The sequence below is a fragment of the Passer domesticus genome, chromosome 4, assembly GCF_036417665.1.
Source record: "Passer domesticus isolate bPasDom1 chromosome 4, bPasDom1.hap1, whole genome shotgun sequence".
Classification (NCBI taxonomy): domain Eukaryota; kingdom Metazoa; phylum Chordata; class Aves; order Passeriformes; family Passeridae; genus Passer; species Passer domesticus.
In genome coordinates, this window is record NC_087477.1 from 40,487,989 (window position 1) to 40,510,837 (window position 22,849).

The 22,849-nt window shown below is 49.1% G+C and overlaps 1 long non-coding RNA gene across 3 annotated transcripts; it reads left to right on the forward strand.

Moving 5' to 3' along the window:
* The first annotated feature begins 190 nt into the window (after positions 1-190).
* On the forward strand, positions 191-14,862 carry LOC135299027 (uncharacterized). Of its 3 annotated transcripts, none has more exons than XR_010361059.1 (4): positions 191-709; positions 972-1,104; positions 3,484-11,489; positions 11,630-14,862. It is a non-coding gene; the product is annotated as an uncharacterized LOC135299027 (long non-coding RNA). The 3 variants fall into 3 exon arrangements; XR_010361058.1 differs by having other exon boundaries at positions 3,484-6,190; positions 6,278-14,862; XR_010361057.1 differs by having other exon boundaries at positions 3,484-14,862.
* Positions 14,863-22,849: the final 7,987 nt, after the last annotated feature.

Consider the following 22,849-nt stretch of genomic DNA (forward strand, 5'->3'; position numbering starts at 1 on the left):
CGCGCTCGGAGCGCGGGCGCCCGGCACGCGAGGGGGCGGGGCCCGCCCGTCAGGGAGCGCCGTGGGCAGCGGCGGGGCCGCCGTGTGAGGGGAGCCCGGCGAGCAGCCCCGCACTGCCCCGCGGCACGGCAAGCTCAAGTGGCAAAGTGACAAGCTCTGTGTCCGGCGTCGGCTGCCCCCAGGCCCTCGCTATCCGTCGGTTGCTGTCCCCGCGTGTCCGGAATCACGGAATCAGTTTGGCTGAAAAAGACCTCTGAGACGACTGAGTCCAACCTATGACCGAACACCACAATGTCAACTAAACTATAGCACTAAATGCCAGCTCCAGTCTTTCCTTTAAACACCTTAGGGAGGGTGGCTCCACCAAATCCCTGGGCAGCTCATTCCAATGTCTAACCACTTTTTTTTGTGAAGAAATTCCTTCTAATGTCCAACCTAAACCTCTTGCTGCAGCTTAAGACGATGTGCTCTTGCCCTGTCACGGGGTACCTGGGAGAAGAGGCTCCTTTCAGCTACCTGTAGACAGTGATTAATATGTCCCCTGAGCCTTCTTTTGTCCGGACTAAACACCCCCAGCTCCCTCAGCTGCTCCCCAAAGAACTGATGTTCCAGACCCATCACCTCTCCGACTGCCCTTCTCCGGACCCGCTCCAGCACCCGTGTCCTTCCTGAACTGAGGAGGGCAGAGCAGGCTTTCCAGGCGCCACACGTAAGCAGCTATAGCCACGGGAATGTGCTCTTGAGGCAGGAAAGCCTTTTTGGGGCACCAGTCCTCCTGCCTGAGCTGGCCCCGGGTGCTTGGCTGCTCAGGGCCAGGGGGGACGAGGGTGGCTCTCACACTCCTATCTTGTGGCCACAGCGCCAGAGCTGTGCTGGCCCTGGGTAGAAATTTCCCAAGGATACTCAAAAATATGCTTTCCAGACAATATTTACCATGTGCAGTGGAAAAAAAAAAACCTCTTTTTTTGTAGAGGTGGCTTCCGACCCTGAGGAAAAAACAGCAACAGGGCCTGGCTGGCAAAGAGATTGGCTCCATGGGAATCACTATCCAGCATATGTGCAGGGCTGGAAAGGTGTTTCCAACATCCTGAAAACATCTGCCAGGTGAGCTGATGCTCTGTCATAGACTGGTTTGCAGGGCCAGCTGGGCCAAAGGGTCTTCTCAAGTGTCCTCCCGCCTCCAGTTCCCATTTCTGCTCCTTTGGGCTGCTCCCAAGTCCATGTCAGCACAGAACCCAGTGTCCTCAATAATTTGGAAAGCGTGCGTGGAGCTGGCCTCCCTGTCAGGGGAGTGGCTCTGTGGACAAATGCCACCCCCATGGGAAAGCAGCAGAGGCTGCAAAGCCTGATGGAAGGTAGGGAAAGTGCATTTGCCTTCTCCCCATGCTAGCAATGGGGATACTTTTTGTGCCACATCTGGCCTCTAACTGGACAGCTGCAACAATGCTCTCTCTCACCTTCCTTACAAAGCAGAAAGCAGGACTGAAATGTCAACATTTGTTTTCCATTAACTTGTGGAAACACAGACAGCTATTGTTAAAGCTGGAGACTTCCTGCTGTAAGCTGCCATTTAAAAAACTTACTATCCTGCAAGGCAAAAGGGAAAAAAACCATGGTTTTAGGTTCATAAATTCTTTTTTGATTAAACCAAAGGAAGCATTTAAAGAGAGAGAGCTGAAAGATGTACCCATTGCAGGAGTTTTGCAGATTTACAGTAATATTTCATGTGCTGAGGGTATGCTGGGATTTTAGCATGTGTTACTTAATGACAGGGTTTACAGCAGGGATGAAGGGACCCATGTTCCGATTTCCCCAGGAGACAGACATGGGATAAGGTGAACATGGCCCATGGACCCCCTCTAGTGCTGCCTCCCCTTCTCCAGGCAAAGCTACTACACCTGGCTCGGCGTCACTGGTGCAGAGAGGTTTGGGTGGAAGTGCTGGACTTCATGGGCCGAGCCCCAAAAGTGGTGGAAGCCCTGACCTGACTCACACTTGTCACTCCGGTCCACCACAGGTGTCCCCGGCACGGTGCTGGCAGCTGGGCACCACGGCGGTGCCGTGGGAGATGCTGGCTCTCCTCTGGGCTGTGCTGGCTTTGCCCAGCCAGCCCGCGGTGCCAGGACCGCAATGCACATGAGGTGGTGGCTCGCGGTGCATTTCTGCCCCTGTTTGCCGGGAGCGGGGCAGGGTGTTGCACAACGGTGGCTCGTGTTTGCCCCTGAAGCAAAGGTAGGTGGATGTCTGGGCCGGGCATTGTGGCAGACTGTGGACACAGGCTCTTATCTCTGGGAAGCCAAGATAGTGACTATATTTAGCTCAGTGCTAAGGCCTTGGGCAGTGATCTTTGTGATTTCCCCACAGCTTTCCCCACACCCCTCCTGCTTTGCAGAGGGGTGAGATGAGCTTGTTCCCTGGCATGAGAAATAAGCTGCACGTTGCTTCTCTTTAGGGGAGTGTTGTAAGAACTAGTCCCATCCATGACAGATAGTTCTGGAAGGAGGGTCCCACACTCCCATCACACCTCCCTTGGCTTTTCTTCCTCATTCAGTGGGTATTTACCCCAGCACATCCTGGTAGAGGACATGGTGGCTCCTGTACCTCTTGGATGCAGCCCTGCTGCTTTGCTGCCCAAGGGGAGGCTGAGCTTCTCCAACCCTCCAGAGGGGTCCTCCTTCCCTTGCCATGCTCCCTTAAGAGCTACTCTGCTAGCAGGCTTGAATAGGTCCTCAGGGACCCTTCCTGGTCCTGCCACCTCCTCAGTGCCCTGCTGGAGACATGGGTGGATGGAGCATCTTCTCCTCCATGTTGGGAATCTGCAGGCTGCAGCAACAGCTCAACTTCCCAGCAGCCAACCAGTGGGCAGCCCCAGCAGGAAAGGGGAGAGGGGCCAGGAGTGTTGTGCAATGTGTCCACACCACATCAGGCTGCAGGGCCAAGGCTCAAGGGCAAGGGCTGTAAATCAGCAGAGTGGCTGATGTAACAGGGAGCTGTGCAGGGGCTGCTGCCATGGGGCACCCCTTCCCATATCTCATGGCATCTCCCAAATCAGCACTCCGTTCCCACCCCTTTTAGGTTTCATGAGACTCAACAGCTGATGGGGAGAGATGCAGTGAGCACCCTTGCTGACCAAAAGCAGAGCAGGGCTTGGCTGCAGAGGCCAGCTGCCCAGTGGCCACTGATCAATAGCTGCACTTGCTGGCCAGCCAGCACCAACAGCCCCTTGGCCAGCTACAGCTAATGTGACAGAAAGCTGGAGGAAACATGGGTTCCCTCGTCATCAACGTGGTAACTGCAGTCAGCTTGGTAACTCTCAGCATCATCTCTAAGTGTGTGCTGAAGCCTGATGTGTTGCTTGGGATCTCTGTGTACTTCCAAGCCCCAGTCCGGCTTCTCTAGTGTCATAGAAAACACAACTTCATCAAAGGACAGACTTGAGAAATCCTGTTGGGTGATGGGTGATCCTTTTTTTTTCTCCCATAGGTCTCAAACTCCTGTTTGAGGAGCCTGTCCTGTGTCTGTCCCAGGCAATTAAGCAAAAAGCATTCAATGTGCCCCAGTATCAAAAGAAATCCCAGCCTTGGCTAAGGCTCTTGACTGTGCTTTGGGGGGCTGTACTCCAGGCCAGCGGTCCCACTGCTTCTCCTGTCCAGAAATGAGGAGTTGCTACAATATACTGGCTGTGGGCCTGAGGTGGGGTATTTATCTTGGCACGGCTCTCTTTGGATCTCATGTGCACCAGGGCAGAGGCCCCACTGCTTCTCCTGTCCAGAAATGAGGAGTTGCTTCAGTATTCTGGCTGCAGGCCTGAGGTGGGGTATTTATCTTGGCACGGCTCCCTTTGGATCTCGTGTGCACCCATGGTCAAACACTCCGAGGAATGTGTACTCTGCCCACTGAAGACCATGGCACCTGCCCTTCCAGGCCAACATGCACAGCAAAGATGGTTTGGGGCCACATACAGGCCTGGCCTGGTACCAGTGTGTGCGGTAGAGAAAGACTGGGTATTACAAAACTGTGGTTCTTAGTATCAAAAATACCCAACAAGAGAGACCTTTAAAATAGTTGCAAAGAAAGGGAAATTATGAGAGAATAAATGAAGGCAAATTAGCCACAACAAATGCTGCTACTTAGAGAGAAAAAGGGGAATGGGCTTTCAGCAAAGGAAGAGCTCAAGGACAGCACAAGGAGACAGATGACACTACAGAAACCAAATGACAGGCAGACAGGAACAACAAAGGGAGGAGTCCTTGGTCTGACATACACTGTACTTGTTGAAAATATTGTATCAGTGCTAAGGTGAGGATGGGTAACAAGTTAAAAAAATCTTTTCTCCAGAGACTGGGACCCAAGAGGGGGTGAGTCCCTGCAGGAAGAGAAAGGTGCCTCCAGCTTTTTCAACATATACAATGCTCTTTTCAGAAAGCTGCTCAAGGACCTTGCCTTCCTGCAGTCTGCAGAATTCATGCTCATCAGCAAGGTTTTGGAAAAAAATCATAGCAATAGAAAGGAGGTTGGTTGTCTCTCCAAAGATTGCATAAAGCAGTGCAGCAACATCCTTACTTTTTTTTTTTTTTTTTCTTGAGAGCCTCCCTTCCTCTAGTGAGCATGCACTGTGGAAATGTCTGGTTTGACCTCAAAGAAACTTTTCTTTGTCATACTTCAGCTGTTGCAGAGAAACATGGTGATTTTCCATCCTTTCTGCTGTTTGTTTGAACACAGGAGTACCTGGTTTTGCAGATACTATGTGTAAAAAAAAAAAAAAAAAAAAAAACCAAAAACCCAAAAAAACCCCTGTGAGCAGGAAGGAAGAAAGGAGCATAAAGACACAGCTTGGACTAAAACCTCAAATCCTCCAAACTCCCCATGTGCTCCTGCAGGAGAGAGACAGCAAGGGCTGCACTGGAGTGGCAAGAGTATGAAAAGGAATTTGGGCTGTTCCAGTGAATGCCCTGATGTGATTGCAAATCCAGAGAGATGCTCAGCTCCTCTCAAGCAGGCTGAATCAGCCCAGCTGCATTGACAGCTTGCCTTTTTTATAGCATAGAGGTATCTGACAGGCTGAACTTGAACCTGCCCTAGATGCATAACTTATGGTGAAGTAATATATATTTTAACTTTGATGCCCTACAAAGTTTGCAAACCTTATTTGCTGGAGCAGTTGTCTTGGGAACTTGTATGTATCCAGACTTGGGGACTCAGAGGGCTTATCTTTGTGCAAGAGGCTGAGCTTTGCCTGAAAGCCACTTGTATGCTGATGAAGGCTGGGGAGAAAAAGCCAGACTGACGAGTGCATGTAGTTCTTGCTGATAAATATGATCCTAAGCTCCTTTCAGGGGTTCATACCCTTCAGCTGAGCCTCTCTGAGTATCCAGGCTCTCTGTTGGTCCATCCCTCCATGAAGCATTTTGTCTCATCTGAAGATTAGTGTCATTGAAAGATGGGATCTGTTGCTTTCTGGACCTGCCTGTTTTTGTGCATTCACTATAGAGAGGATCTGAAAATCAGCAGGAACAAGATGCCTGACTTTAAAACAGTATCCTGAGCAAGTGCCAAAGGCAATGTCTGTGATAAAGGCAAAAGCTTACAATACTGGGGAAGGTCAGCTGAAGCTACTTCAGTATCAGCCTTTGCATTTCTTTAAATTTTTTTCCAAGTGTAACCTGGCCTTTTTATTTGGAAGTTTTAGTTTAATCCCACGTGGGCTAGAGTTATTCAAGGATTTTTACCAATTAACCAGAATCTTGAAGTTTTCTTCTTGCAGAAACTAACTGCTAGCAAAAATTACCCCTCTCTGGGGAGCATGTACTTCTGAAGTTGCACAATAAATGCTACTAAGTGGGTCACTTGAGATCCCTGTTTTGGAGCATACAAATGCCTCCAGTGTCTACAGGTACCTTGGCATTGCCTCGTCTCCTGAAAACTTAGGATCCTCCAGAGACAGCTCTCTCCCTGCCTGATCTTACAAGATCCAGCTAATCTCCTCTCCACCTCACAGGGCTTTGCACCACAGCGAGGACTTCTAAACTTGGATTGGACAAAGCAGAATTTAGGAAATGTGTCTGCAGACAAGAGGCACACCCAGGGCAGGAATAACTCTATCAGGCTCTGGAAAGCAGGCTAGCTATTCATAGGAAGGCTGCCTCTGTCTCTGGCTGGGGAGGAGGGAGTCAGGCCATTGAATGGTATGGTAAGCAGTGCTCCAGTGCTGATGGCTGGGAATAGCTCATGTCCCAAGCCCACGGAGCCGGCAAACATTTTTTTCTGTCTCTTTCAGCTCTCCTCCTCCTAGTCTTTGCTCATCTCATATTACTGATCTACTCAGCTTCCCTTCATCAGCAGCTACTGGGACCCTGCTGTGGCTGAAAACCAGAGTAAAGAACATGCAACCTCCTCCCAAAAGTAAAACAGTGTGGTGTCCCTCAAGTTTCCCTGAATGCTACTGATTCCCGAGCAGAAGTTAAAGTGTTGGAAAGCAAGTCAAGATGGTGCAGACACAGCAGGTGGTGAAAGAGAAAGTCTTTGGCATGGTAAATAGGAAACCAGCTTATAGCGATTTGAATCCGGTGGCACCAGCAAAACTGTAAAAAACAGCAATAGCTGGGGGCTGCAGGAAAATCACCAAGTTGAAATAAATATTATGGTTCTGAAAGTTGGCATGAATAGGCTGGGAATTGAATTTGCAGACTTATCTACTCCTAATGAAGGAGAAAGAAATCTAGAAGAGGTGAAACAGTGCATAGCAGCTAAACACCTTGGGTTTTGATTTTTTTCACTTCTAGAACTGTAGTGATAACTTAGGTGTTTTTGCCCAAAAGCCAAAGGCCACAATAGGCTATTTTTTGCAGTACCACTCCATCAAAACTCATAGTGCCATGCTGAAAAACTGCAGACACTACCAAATACTCTGCTCTAATTATTTCCATTCATCTAAGGGTTACTTCAGAATACAAAGTCTTCTGTGATGTTTAGGCTCCCAGTGAGGCAACAACCCAGAAAAGACCAAACACTATTTTCTGAGGCTGGTTGCTGTAACCTTATCATCTGAGACTCACAGAGCACTTTGGATCTCCTCAAGAGCACGTCCCAGAGACGGAAGTTGCTGTCACATCCTGGAGATGGGCTGTATATCTAAGCTGGCTGACCCACAGAGCAATGACTCACCTCAAACCCTGCCAGCTTTCTCAGCTCTCTTTGATTGCTTAGTCTTGAAATTACTCAAGTCCAGTCTTCTGACTTTGCCTCCTACAAGGTCTGGTTGGTTCCCCTTCCTCTGTAGGGTGGATTCTCCTTGGCAGCCTTTACAATGCCTAATTAACCTCAGGCTGTGGCTGATGTGAGCTTGTTTTGAGCTGTTTGACAGCTTTGGGACAGCCTTTAAAGCTCTTGGTCCCACAGCTTCTAGAGTTGTGCCTGTGGTGGGGTTTGCTCAGGTAAGGAGTTTGCTTAGGTCCTCCAAGAGATAGGCAGAGTTAGCTCAATCAAATTAAATAACCAAGTACTGTTTGATTAACAGCTTAACCCAAGCTGCTTGTGGCTTCCCTGGCAGCCAGGGCTGATCCAGCCTGTGCAACAGCAGGACCGGGGCTTTGCACCATTCCTGTCCAGGGAACCATGTGATGGATGGAGTTACCCTGGCACTCAACCTGCCTCCAAGATTTTTAAAGCCTCTGCTTAAACGTGAGCTAGCGCAGCTATAAACAGCAACCAGTGGCCCCTGGTTAACCCAGGGGCTTTGATCATGGAACTGGCTCAGTGTGTGAGTCATTGGCTGCTCACAGCCTCAACTCACATCCACTGGGGGCCAAGTTCATCACTACTCCTGGTTTATTGCTGCCTTGTAGTCTGGGTAATGGAGGGGTGGGAATATGCTCCATTCGACACCTCCAAATATGAAAATACATATTTATCTATTATATGGCAATCAAAATGCTTGTACATAATTACAGCATACAATTCATAATTGAAAATATAAAGCATAAATTTCAAATTAGGACTTAAGTGCAAAGCAATCTGTAATATTGAAAGTTGAATAACATAATTACAATAAATCTCTTGATAAAGGGTTGGAAGCAGCTGCCTCGGGGAGGGGAGGACATTTGACACCAACATTGCAAAGGCAGCAATGTCCCCATCTGGTATGGATGCTGCAGTGCATAGTCTGTCACGGGTTTGACCACTGCCTACACAGTGCTGCTGGCCCCCAGCATTTCTTATCTGCATGAACACACATCCTATTTATTGAGCGGATTTCCTTTGTTTTGCAGCTCACTCTCCCTTAAGAGTGTGTTATTGTCTTATGATCAGACACCGTGGTTGCAGAATGCACAACACTCCAGGTTTAATTGCTTTCTCCATGTCATTCTGAAGTGTGAGTCTCTTAAATCATTGTCAGGGCTGTGTTCCCTGCTGCCAGCACTGCTAAGGCTGTATGTGGAGCACTGTGCCCAGTTTGTGAGATAAATGGTGACAGGCTTCAGCCCAGTGGCTGCCACCAGACAGCAGCATGTGGTGTGTAAGGAGACACCAAAGGAGATGGGCTTCTTCAGCCCAGAGGAGAAACAACAAATAGTACCCCACTCTGTGTGAGAGACAGACAGTGAATGCAGAGCCAAACCTTCTCAGAGGTGCCCAGTGAAAGGATAAGAGCCAACAGGCACTTCTGCAACACAGGGACCTCTGATGAGACAAGTGGAAATCACTGCTCCAGAGCAACGGGATGGCAGTACACAGCCCAGAGAGGTGGTCACACCTCCATCCTTGGGAACCAATCTTGCCTTGGCCCACACATCCTGAGCTGACTGTGAGTGTCCCTCACACGAGGAGTGAGGATGGGAGAGACACCTCCAGAGCACCATTCTGCACAGATCCATCCATAATTGTATGATTATATTTCCCTGTTTGAAACTGCTGATGGCTACTGAGGCCCCTGATGCGGTCTGTGGTAGTTCACAGACCCATCTCAGTGGACCAATGCTCTCACAGGAGCAGGCAAACCCCCACACTGCTTAAAATTAAGAGTATGAATGAGCAAATAGAGAATTATGAGAATGATGAGAGGCAGACAAGACACGGAGAACTCATATATCAGCGTGGCATTTAATGTAACATTTAATATCCCGCAAGATGTCACATTTAATATCCAGCAAGATATCCTAGTCTAAGGTAAACACATGCATCCCTTAGTAATACAGAGATATCTTATTCTGCATGAAGCAATTAAGCCTCTCTGCAGGCTGTGCACAAGGGAAGTGGCTCACAGACCTTTGCCCACAGTGCACAGTGTGACTCTTGCACCTCTGGAGATTCCTGCCTGCCTTAGCTCCCATTGCAGATCAGATGGGCTCCTGCTGGGTACCACTGTTCCCCACAACCTGCTCATTTGCCATCTGCACTGCAGTATTAAGTAAGTTGGGCTGGTTTGTTTCACTACTCACTTTGAATGAAGTGAATTCTACGTGAATGAAGATCATATCAGGGATCCTGTCAACCCATCAGCTGCTATCAAGAGACCACTCTTATTTTTTCCACTTGTAAAGGAGGTGTACATAAAATATGCCACTCCCTGTCACAGGACTTTGTGGATACTAAAAACTGATGTGAGTTCAAAAAGGGACCAGATATATTCACAGAATCAAAAATGCCTCTGTTGCCTGCAAAGACACCCCCATCTTTCCAGGAAATCCTTGATCTGCAAATCAACCTGGCTGGGAAAGTAATCATAGCAGAAATCACTACAGGCTTGCCCAGCAATTCTTTCCCTCAAGTATCTGCCATAGCTCTCTCTCAGGCAGGGTGAGGGGAGAGATGGACAACACTTGACCTTAAGGTTTCACAAAAAAGCTTACTCAATGTCACGGGTATATTGGAATTTCTCCCTAGAAATCTTCACAAAAGGCAGAATTCTATGGGGAGAGAGGGTCAGATGCAGAGTAAACAGCAAGACAGCCCAACTCCTCCCTACCTGAGGGCTCCTGTGTAGAATCACAGAATTGTTGAGGTTGGAAAAGATCTTTAAGATTGTCAAGTCCAACCCTTAAGCCAGCAGTGCCAAATCCAGCACTACACCATGTCCCTAAGCACCACATCTACATGTCTTTTAATATCCGCTGATATTACACTCAGCAGGTGAAAGCCATATTCTCTGATTTTGGTGGTCAGATGATCACAAACAAGACCATTTGGCGTTGAAAGTACCAAGGCTGCTAGGGAGCCAAAAAATTAACAGCACCATTCTGGTAATCTTGGCTATAAGCTGAACTGGCAGTTTTTTTTGGGGTTTCCAAATAGCTCAAAATCACCTGTGGAGACAAGTAGTGACAGCCATCCTGATGCTTCCCCACCTACATGCTTTAGTTGGGGAACCCAGGAAGCTCTGGTAACTCCAACCATCCTGTACTGGAAGAGCTGGGACCAGCAGCAAAGGCATAAAACTCGTGAGCAGCCCTGGCATAAAACTCAAAGATGCTTGCCCTGTGGCAGGTGATATGAATCTCTGCTTGATAATACACAGGACCATGAGAAAGCCTAAGAGTCTGTGATTTCTGTGATTCTCTGAGCAAAAAAACAAATTATCATCCAAAAGCTGCCCTTTTGTCAACACTGGCTCCCCAGCTTCTGTGCAGCTGCCTCAGTGCCTGGACAGGGAAGGGCCCAGATGTGGGCTAGTGGCATTTGAGCTCCAGGGCTCACGTGACTAGAAAAAGCCTGATAAGAGCCAGGAATGCAAGTGGTCCTGAAATAGGAATAAGGGCAGCTGGGGAAAGCCTCATATGGATACATGGGCTGGGGCAGTGGGGCTTGGTATGCAAGGAGATGACACCTGCCCCACACACTCAGCGTTGCATTTCACTCCCAAGGAGGCTCACATGGGGCAAGTGACATGTGTCTCAAAGGCACTGTGGAGACTGCCCTTGGCCTGCCCTACACAGAGCTGCAGGAGCAGGGGGGTCATTTTCCCCAGCAGTTCCCAGAGCTTGAGCAGGCCTCCATGGAGCTTGGAGTCATGGAGAGTGTCCCTTCCTGCCCAGCCATGCACACCACACAGCCCTTTGGATTGTGTGGCATGTGCCCCATGTGTCAAATGCAAAAACATTGCTGTCACTGTCGTCTAAGAGGTCCCCAAGCCTGGCCACCACGATAGGGCCCCAGAAGGTGCACAGCCCTCCCTGGCCTCCTTCTAGGATGTCCCAGGACTGTGATCAGTCACAGCCCACCCTGCTGCCCTTCCAAGTTCCCCAGCCTCAGTCTTTGCCTCCTTGGGGGAGATTTTTGAGATACAGCCAGCCACAGCATTCTCATAATGAGTTGCTATTCTGTTGGCCTAGTTTGGGGAGCATCACAGGGAGAAGGAAAAGATGTTTTTTCTATATTTCCGTGTCTCACAGGTCTCTGCGGTGGTGTTTATAATCGTCCTGTCCACAGGCAATCTGGAATTTGGGCTGAAGCGTCTGACCCGAAGCCAGTCCAGACATTGCCATCAGAGCAAGGTGTAAATTCAGGGGCAGATCAAAGTCAGATTTTAGCTCCAAAGCATGGAGCAGTGCCTGGAGGTTCCCTATGGTTTGCCTTTCCTATGCTGGATGGGTTTTGCTTTTACCAGAGGTTGTGACCCAGTTTCTGTTTTCAGTGACCAGGCCTGACAGTGACCAAAGATCCTCCAAAAGAAGCTCCTGAGCTTTCCTGAGTTCTTTTACTTGGTTGTCTGAGATATCCCAGCACATGGTAAGGCAAACTCTTTTCTCGAGCAAGCTAGAGACTGCAAGAGACAGGCATGAGCTGGCATCCGGGAGCAGCGTGTTAGATAAGCCCAGCACCGAGCAACGTGGCAGCCAGCCACTGTGTGCCATGTGAGTATTGGAGACTATTATTTAACCTATAAGTAAACATTGTCCTTATCTTGCTCTCCCTTTCATCTTATGAAAAAGGATATTCAAACTCTCTAATTTTTTTTTTTTTTTTTTTAGTGTTTAATGCTTTTCAGTCTCAGCCTTGACTTGGCTTGCAGGAAAAAGCAAGTGGGTGCTCATGCTGAGCAGTTGTAGCCAACAAAGATGTTCTCCATGGGCATATGGCCAAGTCCCCTGTGCTGGTGGTGGGTGTTCTTTGGGGTGCACAGGGCTCATGTCTGATTAGTTCTGCCTTAGCTCCAGGCTTCAAACAAACATGGTGATCAAATGCCTTCCAGAAGGTGCCTCCAGCAAGCAGCATTGTGGCTTCCCTGTCATCCCTCTGGGGACTGCAAGATTTCCTTTTCCTTGGCTGTCTGGGCTTCCTGGGAGGTCTCTGCTGATCCACCTCAGGCACAAGCAGCTGTACCTTAAGTGCCTCTGTGCAGCCCTTTCCTCAGGCTCTCTGTCACCGCAGAGTTTAATCTAACCCAGACTTTTCCTCTAGGCAGGCCTGGAGGATGGCAGCAGAAACCCGAATTTCCCTTCTTGCAAATACAAGAGGAACATGGGAGCCCCGGCTCTGCAGAGGCTGAAAGGCTGGCAAAGAGTCCAATTGAGTAAAGTTCCTGTTTCATATCCAGTGGAGATGCAATGTAAACATGCCAAAATTTCTCTGCCATCAATCCTCGCCACAAACTCAAATTTTTGGGAAACCAACTGCAAACAGTATCCCAGTATATATATCTGCTCCTGGCCTGCTTTTCTTCCATTCTCTTTTCCCAGTGCTGTGGTGTCCAAGAGCAAAGTGAAACAAGGGCTGAATGAAGCAGCAGAAAGCTTCGCTACCTCCACAGAAGTGCAGGAAACCAAGTGTGGCCAAAAGACAGAAATGAAGCATGAAGGAATTTCAGATTAAATCACCTTAACTCTGCCCAGTGCTGAGCTGATGGGAGAAGTCCCTCTGCTTTGCCCAGTGGTAGAATGGAGACAGTGAAACAGGGGATCTGCAGAAGGGTCTTGAGGCTCTCCTGTGGTAGGTGGTACAGGACCAGTGGGGCCTTTCCCTGCCTGGCTTGGAGCATCCCGTTCCCTCATTGCATGGGGAGCAGGAAGTCTGTGCTGGCTGCTGATCACATAGAGATGGTGAGCATGTGACTGTGCTCTTTAGCAGCTCTGGCCCTATGTGACTGGTATTTCTTTCCAGAACTTACTCTTTTCTTGTATTCTATAATGTTCAATGATAATTTTCACATGTGATTAAAGTATTGAATTGTTAGACAGTACATTAAACAGTACATAAATGCCACGAATTCCAACACCCACAGAAATACCATATATTACAATGTTTTAATCCAGTCCATACTGCACTAATGAGGCAGGTTATTTGCCAGTATTTTGAAGTCAGGCAGAGTGATTGGGAAGAGCCTCTACACTTTTCAAGTTTACATCTAGGCCTCAGATGGAAACAAGTACCAGATTTATGCCGAGCAGGGTTGCTGAAGAGTGTGGTGAGCTCTGTACCTGTGCCTGTGCAGCCCTGAAGCACAAAGTAAGCACAGACCCCTACCAGACTTTCTGCTGGAAGGATCCCAGGTCCCTCTTGGGTGGCTGAGGTCAGACACCTCTCTGTGAAGAAGTTTTTCCCTGGCATTCTGCTGGGATGGGGCCAGGCCTTGGCAGGTGCTTGATTGTCTCTCAGGTACCATCAGGATGACATGTTTGTGCCCTGCTGGGCTGGTATGGCTCAGTAGCAGCTACATAACACCAAAACCCGAGTGTCTGCACTGAGACTGAGCATCTTCATCCCTTCCTCCAGAGGCAGGCAGATACACTCGAGGAAACATCTGGCAGCTGGTTTCATGGTAGTCCTGCAAGACCAAAGTCTCACTCCTGCTGTTTTACTTTTTGCTGCCAGGCTGGAGATGTTTTACTAAGCCACAGGTATTTACCATGGCCTCTGGAATGCCTGCTGGGCTGTGCTGTGCTGTGCTCTGCCCTGGAGGCTGCCTGGGTTTGGGGCTCTCATTGAGGCCGGGAGGTGCTGGCAGGCTCAGACACACTGAGCTCCTGCCTGTGTAACCCCAGGGTTATCTCTGAAAGACCAAAGAGCCTGGCAGGTTGTATGCAAGTGCAGCTAATAAGGGGGAATGTTTTATAGCCCTTGAGCTTTTCCCAATTACTTTCTGCCTCCTTTATTGCTTTTATCTTCTCCCCAAAGGCCTGGGAATGCCTTAATTGGAGGTGGGGGCCCTGATGGTGGGTGCAAGTTAAATATGTGGTTTTTTCTTCATGAATAAGGCAATATATATCCTGGTGTAGAATCACAGAGTCATAGAATATACTGAGTTGGAAGGCAATGACAAAGGATTATCCTTGCCCTGCACAGGACAGCCCCAAGAATCACACCCTGTGTCTGAGAGTGTTGTCCAAATGCTTCCTGAACTCCATCAGGCTTGGTGCTGTAACCACTTCCCTGGGGAGCCTTTTCCAGTGCCCAGCCACCGTGTGGGTGAAGAACCTTTTCCTGATATCCAACCTAAACCTCCCCTGTTCCCTCAGAAAAGCAAGTGGTCCCCTGGAAAGCAGAGCCAGCAACCCATGGCCTTGATGCTCCATGTCTTTGATAGCACTGCAGAGATGGGGTGAGGTCCTGCCGGGAGGTCTGCTGCCTCTGCTGGGCTTGAGCTTCCTGGAACCAGGATATTTTGGAGACCCTGTGCTTGCATCTAATTCTGGCTTATGGCTGGCTGTTGAGCTGTGGGTTCAAAAGGTTTTGAGAAAGGGACTCAGGCTGAGTGGCCAGTATCAAACAATCCTTGCTTGTAGCAAAAGGGGTTAAATCAGAGTGAGCTGGGCAGAATGGAATATGGTGCCACTCTGAAAGGAGAAAATGAGCGCAGTGCTTTATGTATTTTAGTGGCACAGTCCCTGCAAGGAACAACCAAATGTTCAATGCTGACACTCCTACATTGCTCTGAAGGAAAAATGCAGAGACAGACCACTTCCAGAAAGGTGGCTCTGCCCTGGGGGTGGATGTCAGCACTTCCCCATGCATCTGAGCACCTCCTGGGAGACTGCCAGTCTCTGAGAAAAGCCTTGCACACTTTAAAAATCAGGACCCTGGTAGCTTCTGGGAATCCCACTGGAAAAGACAGATTACAGGAGATTTAAAAATCTTCCCTCAGGTTTTCCAGGGAGAGCTGGTGGGGCATGTTACCAACAGCCACCCAAGACAAAGTAAAGTTACAGTGAGCAGTAGTGTAGGCAAAATCTTGTGCATTTATTCATTAAAAGTTGATTAAATTAAAATTCTGGCAGTTAAATGAAAGAAAGACTACATCTTGCAAATGAAAACCCTGCCCTCGTATTGGGAATTAGCCTCTAAAGCAGAAAGCCCATTTGAATACTTCTTATGAGAAGCTGAGGCAGTGTCAGAGTCATCGCTGCAGGGCTCTCTCCTCCACTTGTTTTCCAGTCTCATCCCAGTGAGTTTGACATGGCATTGGCAGAGTTGTCCCAGATGTTAAGCTCTGGAGACTTTAGGATTGTTTTAAATAATGTGGGCTGCTTGCTTAGCTGAACCAGTCTCTCTGCCAACACACTTGCTATGTATGGCAAACACACTGCATTTTTGGCTTCAAAGACACTTTCCATGTCGTCCAATGCAAAAAATTAAGTGGGCAAAGTATGTCATAAAGGTAAGAAGATAATCCAAACCTCCTACCTCACCAAAACACAAAAGAAGTCCCTTATTTATTTAACATTACAGGAAAGAAACAATTTAATCTACCAGCCACAAAGATAACACTAATTTAACTTGGTTGCTGCGAGCACTGGGAACTTGATACAGCAAGCTCCTCTGTGAGAAGGCAATTGTTTCTATTTTTGTAGGGACTGGTATTCATGAGATTAAGCAAGATGCTCTGGATGCAGCCACAGCTCCCTGGGTGCCTGTTTTTGGGCAGTACTACAGTGGCAGTGTTTTTCATGGGGCTAAAAACCGAGTCAGTGTGAAGCTGTGTGTGGAGCAGTTTGATCTGGCAAAGAGCAAAGCTGCTGTGAATCAGGAAATAAAGTCAAAATGCCTGTCCTGCGTGAGACTTTTGGAATCCTGTTAGAAGGATTTATGCAGTGTTTTTTTTTCCAGGGAGGATTACAAACCATGTCTATTTATGTCTCTCACTCCCATCAAATTTTCATGGAGTGCTCCTCCCCTTTGCTTGAACATTGGGATTTCTCTGCTGGTTCCAAGCTCAAGGCAAGCAGACACTCAACAATAAAGACTAAATGCAGCACATACCAAAGGCCATCACAAAATGTCTACCCTTCAGTAGCAAACAGCTGCAGTTGCCTGAGCTGGTGCCCTTCTTGCTCCAACTGCCCACCTTCCTGCCATCTGCTAGGTAAGGAACACACTGATAGGGATGTAAGGAGTACTCCTCCACATGAAATCCTACAGCTGGGATTTGCACTGGGCTTGGGCTCAGACCCAGCTTGATGGTGCAAGGTGAGAAGACCACTTCTGGCTGAAGAGTGAGGGATGGCCACACCGTGTCCCAGCAGGATGTCCACAGGAAGCTGTGCAAGTACGTGCCAGCTGCAGCAGGGGTGCCCTATTTCACAGGCACCTGGCTGCTTGCTGCAGCTCTCAGGATGTCAAGGCATGGAATAACCCCTGTCCTGTCTGAGACAGGCCTTTGGAATGTCTAGGAAAGGAACAAAATGGAAATGCTGCAGTTTATCTGCAGTCAGGATGTGCCCATGTCTCAGATGCTCTGCACAACCGTGGTCTCCCCAGAGCCAAAGAGCACCAAGGATTTTTAAAGGTCTGGCATGGTTTCTACACCGTGAGCAGGGTAGGTATATTCAGCCTTGAGAGGGAAGATGTGAGTGGGAAAGGAAGAACTGTCTCTCACCCAGTTAAGCTCTTGGGTATCCTGTTATAAGGAAGCAAGGGGAGCTGGTTTCTTTCCACAGTGCAGAACTGAGAGGAGGAAGTCTCCACTGCGGGATATTGAGGTTTACAAGAGTTCAAAAAGGAATACCTAGAAGAAAAAGCCATCAAGGGCTATTAGATGGAGACACCATGTCTGGCTCAAGAAATGCTGATCACTGAAACTTGGGTGAGGTTTCAGAGAGAACTGCACCTTTTCCCAGTTCTCTCTTCTTTAAGCATAATTTCTTCTTCATTGTGGCTTTTTTTTCCTCTTAATTTTGTTCAAAGCTCCTCGGGAAACAAGAAAGGGTAATATGTGGAGCACAGGCTGTCCCAGGGTTATAATGCTTTACTGCTCGCTGGCAGCAAGTAAGATCATCGGTGATAGCCTGAGAGGAGGGCAGATTGGCCTGTTTTATAGCCTCCTTTGTCTCCCTGCAGCTCTCAGTACTGCTCAGTCATTAAAGAAGTGACCCTGAAAAGCGTTGGCTGAGGATGAGGTTTGCTGTTGCTTCCTTCAAGAGTGGCTTCAGCCTGTGCTTCACATCACAGTGGGCTGCACTGTCACCCCAGGCCTGGAGCAATCAAAGCAGGTGAGGCTGTAATGCAAACACTGGGAGCAGGAATCAGTGGCTCCAGGTGAGACAAGGGGGACATCCTGCTCCAGGACACCAACCGTGCTCCTGGGAGTGAGAAACAAGTGCACCTAGATCCCAACCTGCACCATGGTGTTCATGGAGGGAACACGCATGGGTGGGTTGAAGAAGTCATGATGGACCTGCTACCTGCTCCAGCTGAGCCTCACGGTAGTGAAGATGTGTGCAAGTGCAGAAACAGCCTTAATTACAGAGAGAATGAGGAAAAATCTGCAAGCAGGTGGAAATCAGAAAGCCAAACTCCCTTCTAAAAAAAGTGAAGATATCTGATCAAAGGTGGGTGGGAAGGAACTGTTCTGGGGGCATGTTAAAGCCAAGCTAGTTTTCCAAGAAATGATGAATCAGATGTTTTCTTGTGAAGTTATATGCATCTAGAGAGAGATGACAATTATTTTTCTTGGTATGCCTAACTGAGCAGCTAAAAATAGTGATGTGATGCTAACGGGGACGTGTGATGACAAAGCAATTTTGGGTTGGCTGCTTCTGGAAGAGGAAGGCCTTTTCTCATTATTTGAGTTTTTACTCTGATAGACAATGAGGTCAGCGAGGGGATACAGTGAGAAGGCATCTTTACCTGGGCTGTTCTCTCTTGTGTTGAAGGGATGTGTGCAGAACCAGAGACAGGGTATGGACAAGGAAGAGCTTGGACTTACTAAATGGAGGATGGAAAACAGAACAGGAAGGAAAAGTGCTTTTTTTTTTTCCCTTTTGTTTCTGAAGAGTTTTACTTCTTTCAAATAGAGCAAGGCATGTCCAGCTGTTTGTTTCCTTGGAAAAACGAAAAAAACTGCCAGACCCTGGTCACAAAAGTTAGAAACACGTTGGTCCAAGGTGGCATCTTGCCTGAAAGCAGGACTGGCTGGAGGGGTGAGCAAGAAGTGTGTGTGACAGTGTGGCTGCTTTAAAGAGTGGAGGCACTGCCAGAAAGCAGGGTGAGACACAGAGGTGAGCCCAGAGGAGACAGTGAAGGGTCAGCCACTGCTCATGACAGCTGACAAGGCTCCCATAATGATGAATACACTCCCAGTCATTATAAGCAGCAGTGAATGCTGCCCTTTTTGCAGCCACAGGCTCAGTCTTCACAGGCAATCTCCCCCATCTGTGTAGGGGATTCAGCTGCTCAGGGATGGGTTGCTCACCTTCCCACTCTCTTGGCCATGCCCTGCAGCAGTGGGGAACAGCAGGACTTCATACTGCTCTAAATATCATATCCAGGATACACTGACCTCATGGACCTGGAAACAGTCCTTCAACATCCATGTAGGTGTGTGTGAATCTGTATAGGCACCTGTCTAAATGTGTGTGTGAATGTGTGTGTCACCAAGTGGCAGATCCCTCATGTCCTCTTAGCACAGCTACCTCACAGAGCCCTGGATGCCTGCAGTCCTGGGGAGATGCTTCTGCTTTGTTGGTGCAGGCTGGCAGTGATTTTTCCTTCTTGCTCCTGGTGTGGAAGGATCAGAACCCCAGAGGCAGGCAAGGAGACTTGCCCCCCACCATCCTGTCTTCAGCTAAACCTGGACTTGGCCTTCTTGCAGCAACCTTGTCCCACCTCCCAAGCAAGGGTGTAAGGAAGCTTTGAGCAGGGTTTGGTGACAAGCTGAGGCTGAAAGCTGGGATGTGCGGCAGGGCTGCTGTTAGGCTGACCATGGGCTACGGCATCTGCAGGCGGGGAGGTCCTGAACTCCTTCTCCACTGCCTCCAGGACTCTCGGCTAACTCGCAGAGCCTGGGAGAGCAGAACAAGGCAGGAGCTTCCCGCAGCCTTCTGCTGCTCCCCAGTGGCAGCGCGGAAAGGCACCACAGGCGGATCCTGAAGGGTGCAGCCCGGACGGAGACGGGGAGGGAGCTGTGGCAGCATCTCGCAGTGGAGGTCGTGATTTCTTCCTCCATCTTCCCCAGGTCTCACGGTTAATTCTCAGCGGACTGGAGATCAGTAGGGTGACAAGGATGTGGGGGAGATATAATCACAAGCCTAGAGTTTTTTGAAAAGAAGCAAACACTTTTGGAAGCTTTCAGGGCAGTAGACAATACCTTTCAAGTTTATTTCCCCAAATCAATGAAAGCTCAAAACCATCTCAATTTCCTTACCCTGATAATTCACTTGCTTCTTAAAAAGATCTTCCTACCCGGATGTGTTCTGAAATAAAAGGCATGAAGGCAAACACATCAAATTTCCAACCTGCCTAGGGTGTTGAAAGCTCTTTTTACAGCAGAGAACAAGAAATTGTTTCCTCAGTGTATTCATAAAATTAGTCCTCCAAATCGCCTGAATGTTGTTCCTTTCAAATCCCTTGTAATTAAAGGAAATAATACTGTGATAAACAACGCTGTTTCTTTAAGCATCTTGCCAGGCTGTATCACAGCAGGTGCTAATATTTCCAGCTCTCCCCAGTGGTGCCTTAAGTTTGTAAACTTGAATTTTTCAAGGTTGTTTGGCCTTTGGGACGTGGGAGGACTTACCCACACACAGATCTCAGTGTGGATTCTCCTCCTGCCTATGCTGAAGCCCTCAGAGGCTGGAGGTGCCACTCGTGAGACAACTCTGTTGCCATTAAAATGCCTCCGAGGCAGGTGCTGCCACCACCCCTGTTTGCTTTTGCTGGGCACTGAGCTGGCTGTGAGGGTGTAGGTTGGAGGGACATTTAAGCCAAAGAAAGACAATGCTGCTAAGAGAGCAAAGTAGAAAGATGGCAAATGAAAGTCAGTGTCTCCAGCCATTTCCTACCCCGCTAGCAGAGCATCTGTCACCCACTTTGCAAGGCTGTCTTGGGACAGGGTTACTGAGAGTACCTGATTTGTCAGGGAGTCTGGGTACCAGACCAGGCACCACTCTGCAAATCTCATGGAAGTGTTGCTATCAGTGTGGCTGTGGGCCAGACCCTGAAATAGCAGTTGTAGTTCTTGGGGGCACAGGATTCAAAAAGGTTGTTGTTTTTTTTTTTTAACCTGGAAAAAGCTTCAGTATTTGAAAAATAGTTTGTAATGCTCTCAATTTTTTTTTTTTATTTAAGCACATAATAAGATGATTTCCTAGGAAGAAATAGGTATTTAATGAAATCTAGTTTTCTCACTGGCATAAATTTTAGTCAACACATTGCAGGCAGTTTAATTTTGAGCAGAGTCAGGCCACACAGCACAGAGGCAAGTAGAGCTGTCCTTTCTTTATGGAAACAAGATTGCAGAAGCTTGATAACTGATATGAGGTGGAGTGTCCCACAGAGTTTTTGTTGTCTATTTTTTTTAACAGCATGATGTCCCTTATCTTTAGGAAAAGAGTGCTTAAAAGTGACTGGACTGGAACAGGAATACAGCAATAACAGAAGAGAATGATCAATCATACAGCAGAAAAATATACATATAATTTTCTATGAACAATATAAAATCAATCATGCTATTTCATGTGAAACTGCCTTTATATGTTTGAAAAAAAAGTTTTTGCTGTACTTGGACTGTTAAAGGTGTTATTGGGACATGGTGCTGGACTTTTTTCTAGCATATTTCACCCTGCTGTTCATGTGAGCACAGATTTGCTCCCTCTCATTTTAGTGCCAGCCTTCTCCGATCATCAAGCCCCCCCTTAGATTTTGGAGGCAGAGAAGGGAGAATCTAAATGTCAGTGAGAAAAGGAGACTTCCCTATTACTGCCACTGTAAAGAAAAACCAGAAAATATCCAAAAAAATTCTCCAGAAGTCCAGGAAAAAAATAACCAGTGTGTCATAAAGAAGAAGTCACTGTAGGTACATATAAATATAATTATGTACAGTGGTCTATTGTATATGCATACATATAACCTGTATGTTCTTTTGTCTATACACGTGTTTGAAATACTTTGACTTTAAATCATGCTTCTAAAAAAATCTCCTGCATTTCAAGAGGCTGGGCACACCACATGTCCTTTCTCTCACTGCTGCCCCAGCTCCCCAAGCTAATGCTCAGGTGCACTGGGAATTTCTACTGTACCCACTAACTTCTGGACCTTTTTTCATAGTCCCTCTGCTGCCACTTGCCCTTCCCAGCCAGCCAGTGTGAGGAGTTGCTGCTCTGGTGGTGTGGGTACAGGGCAGATCCCCAGGGTCCTAACACAACTCTCAGCATTGGCCTACAGGTGTGAGGAGGGCACGGGAGCTTTCTGGGTAGTCTTGGGGTTGCCTGGATACTGCTCTGTCCTTTCCACTCTCTCCCCTGACCATTAGGAACCACTTTGCCTGGTGTTCTGGCCACAAGGGTGCTCATCATCCCTGGGATCTGCACACTTGTGTTTCCTGGGGAGTGCCTGAGGAAGTCAGTTGCCCAGAGCTGGGATGCTGCCCAGAGAGACAGCTGGGTGAGGGCACCACAGCTCGGGACAAATGTCCTGCCATTGGCCTGGGTTATCTCCCTTGTGCCAGTGCGCTGGGCCTTCTGTCCCAGAGCTGTGCAACCCCCGGGTCTGTCCATCTGCCTGAGGATGTCTCTGCCCCGAGCTTCCAGCTGACTTGGCTATGTCAGAGCCCTTCCTGGGCCAGCCCTGTGGCTGGTGCCATCTCTTCCCCAGCTCCAGGAGATCATCCTGGAGCTTTCCTTTTCTGAGCAAGCCAGAAGACGTCTCACAGAAAGACAGTGGTGTCAGTAAGTGTGCACCCACTGCAGCAGCTTTCTAGGCTCAGCTCTCACGCAGGGAGGTTTGATGGGGAGGCTGGAGAGGATGAGTGCACAGCACCCCAGGCCATGGATGTGCTTGGAGTACAGACCAGTCTTGGGGGTGGACAGACACTCATGCCACCACACGCAGCTGGCCGGGAGACAAGCCAACAGGGCGGCACACCGGCAGTTCCCCCGGTGTGTGGCGAGAAGTCCGCAAACAGCCGTGCCCCGGGGCCATCTCCGCGGCGTGGGCGATTCCCCCGCTTTGCCTGGCGGATGGGACTCTTTCCCAGGCAGTGGCAGGTGCCTTATCCTCTCTGCGGGCTGTTTTCCTCCCCCGGCCGCTGCTCTCGCTCTCCTTGTTGTTCTCCATCGGCTCTTTCACAGCGCTCAAGGTCGAGGCCGGCCGGCTGGGGGTGAGCGCAGCCCCCTGTTCTCGGGGGGTGCGTTCAAGGCTGTCGCTGCCTTCCCACGGCCGGCGCAGGTGCTGCGGGCCCGGTTCTCACGGCCGGCTCTCACAACACCCCCCGCCCGGCGGGACGAGGCGGGGCGGGGGCCAGGGGTCCCCCGTGCCCCTCAGCTCTTGGCGGGCGGCGGGTCCCAGGAGCGCCCGGCCCGGCACCGCCGCTGTCCCGCCCGTGTCCCGGCCGGGGCTCCCGGGCAGCGCGGCGCGGCCCCCGCGGCGGCGGGGCGGGCGGGGGTCGCGGCGGGCGGTGCCCGCGGTGCCCAATGGCCGCCCG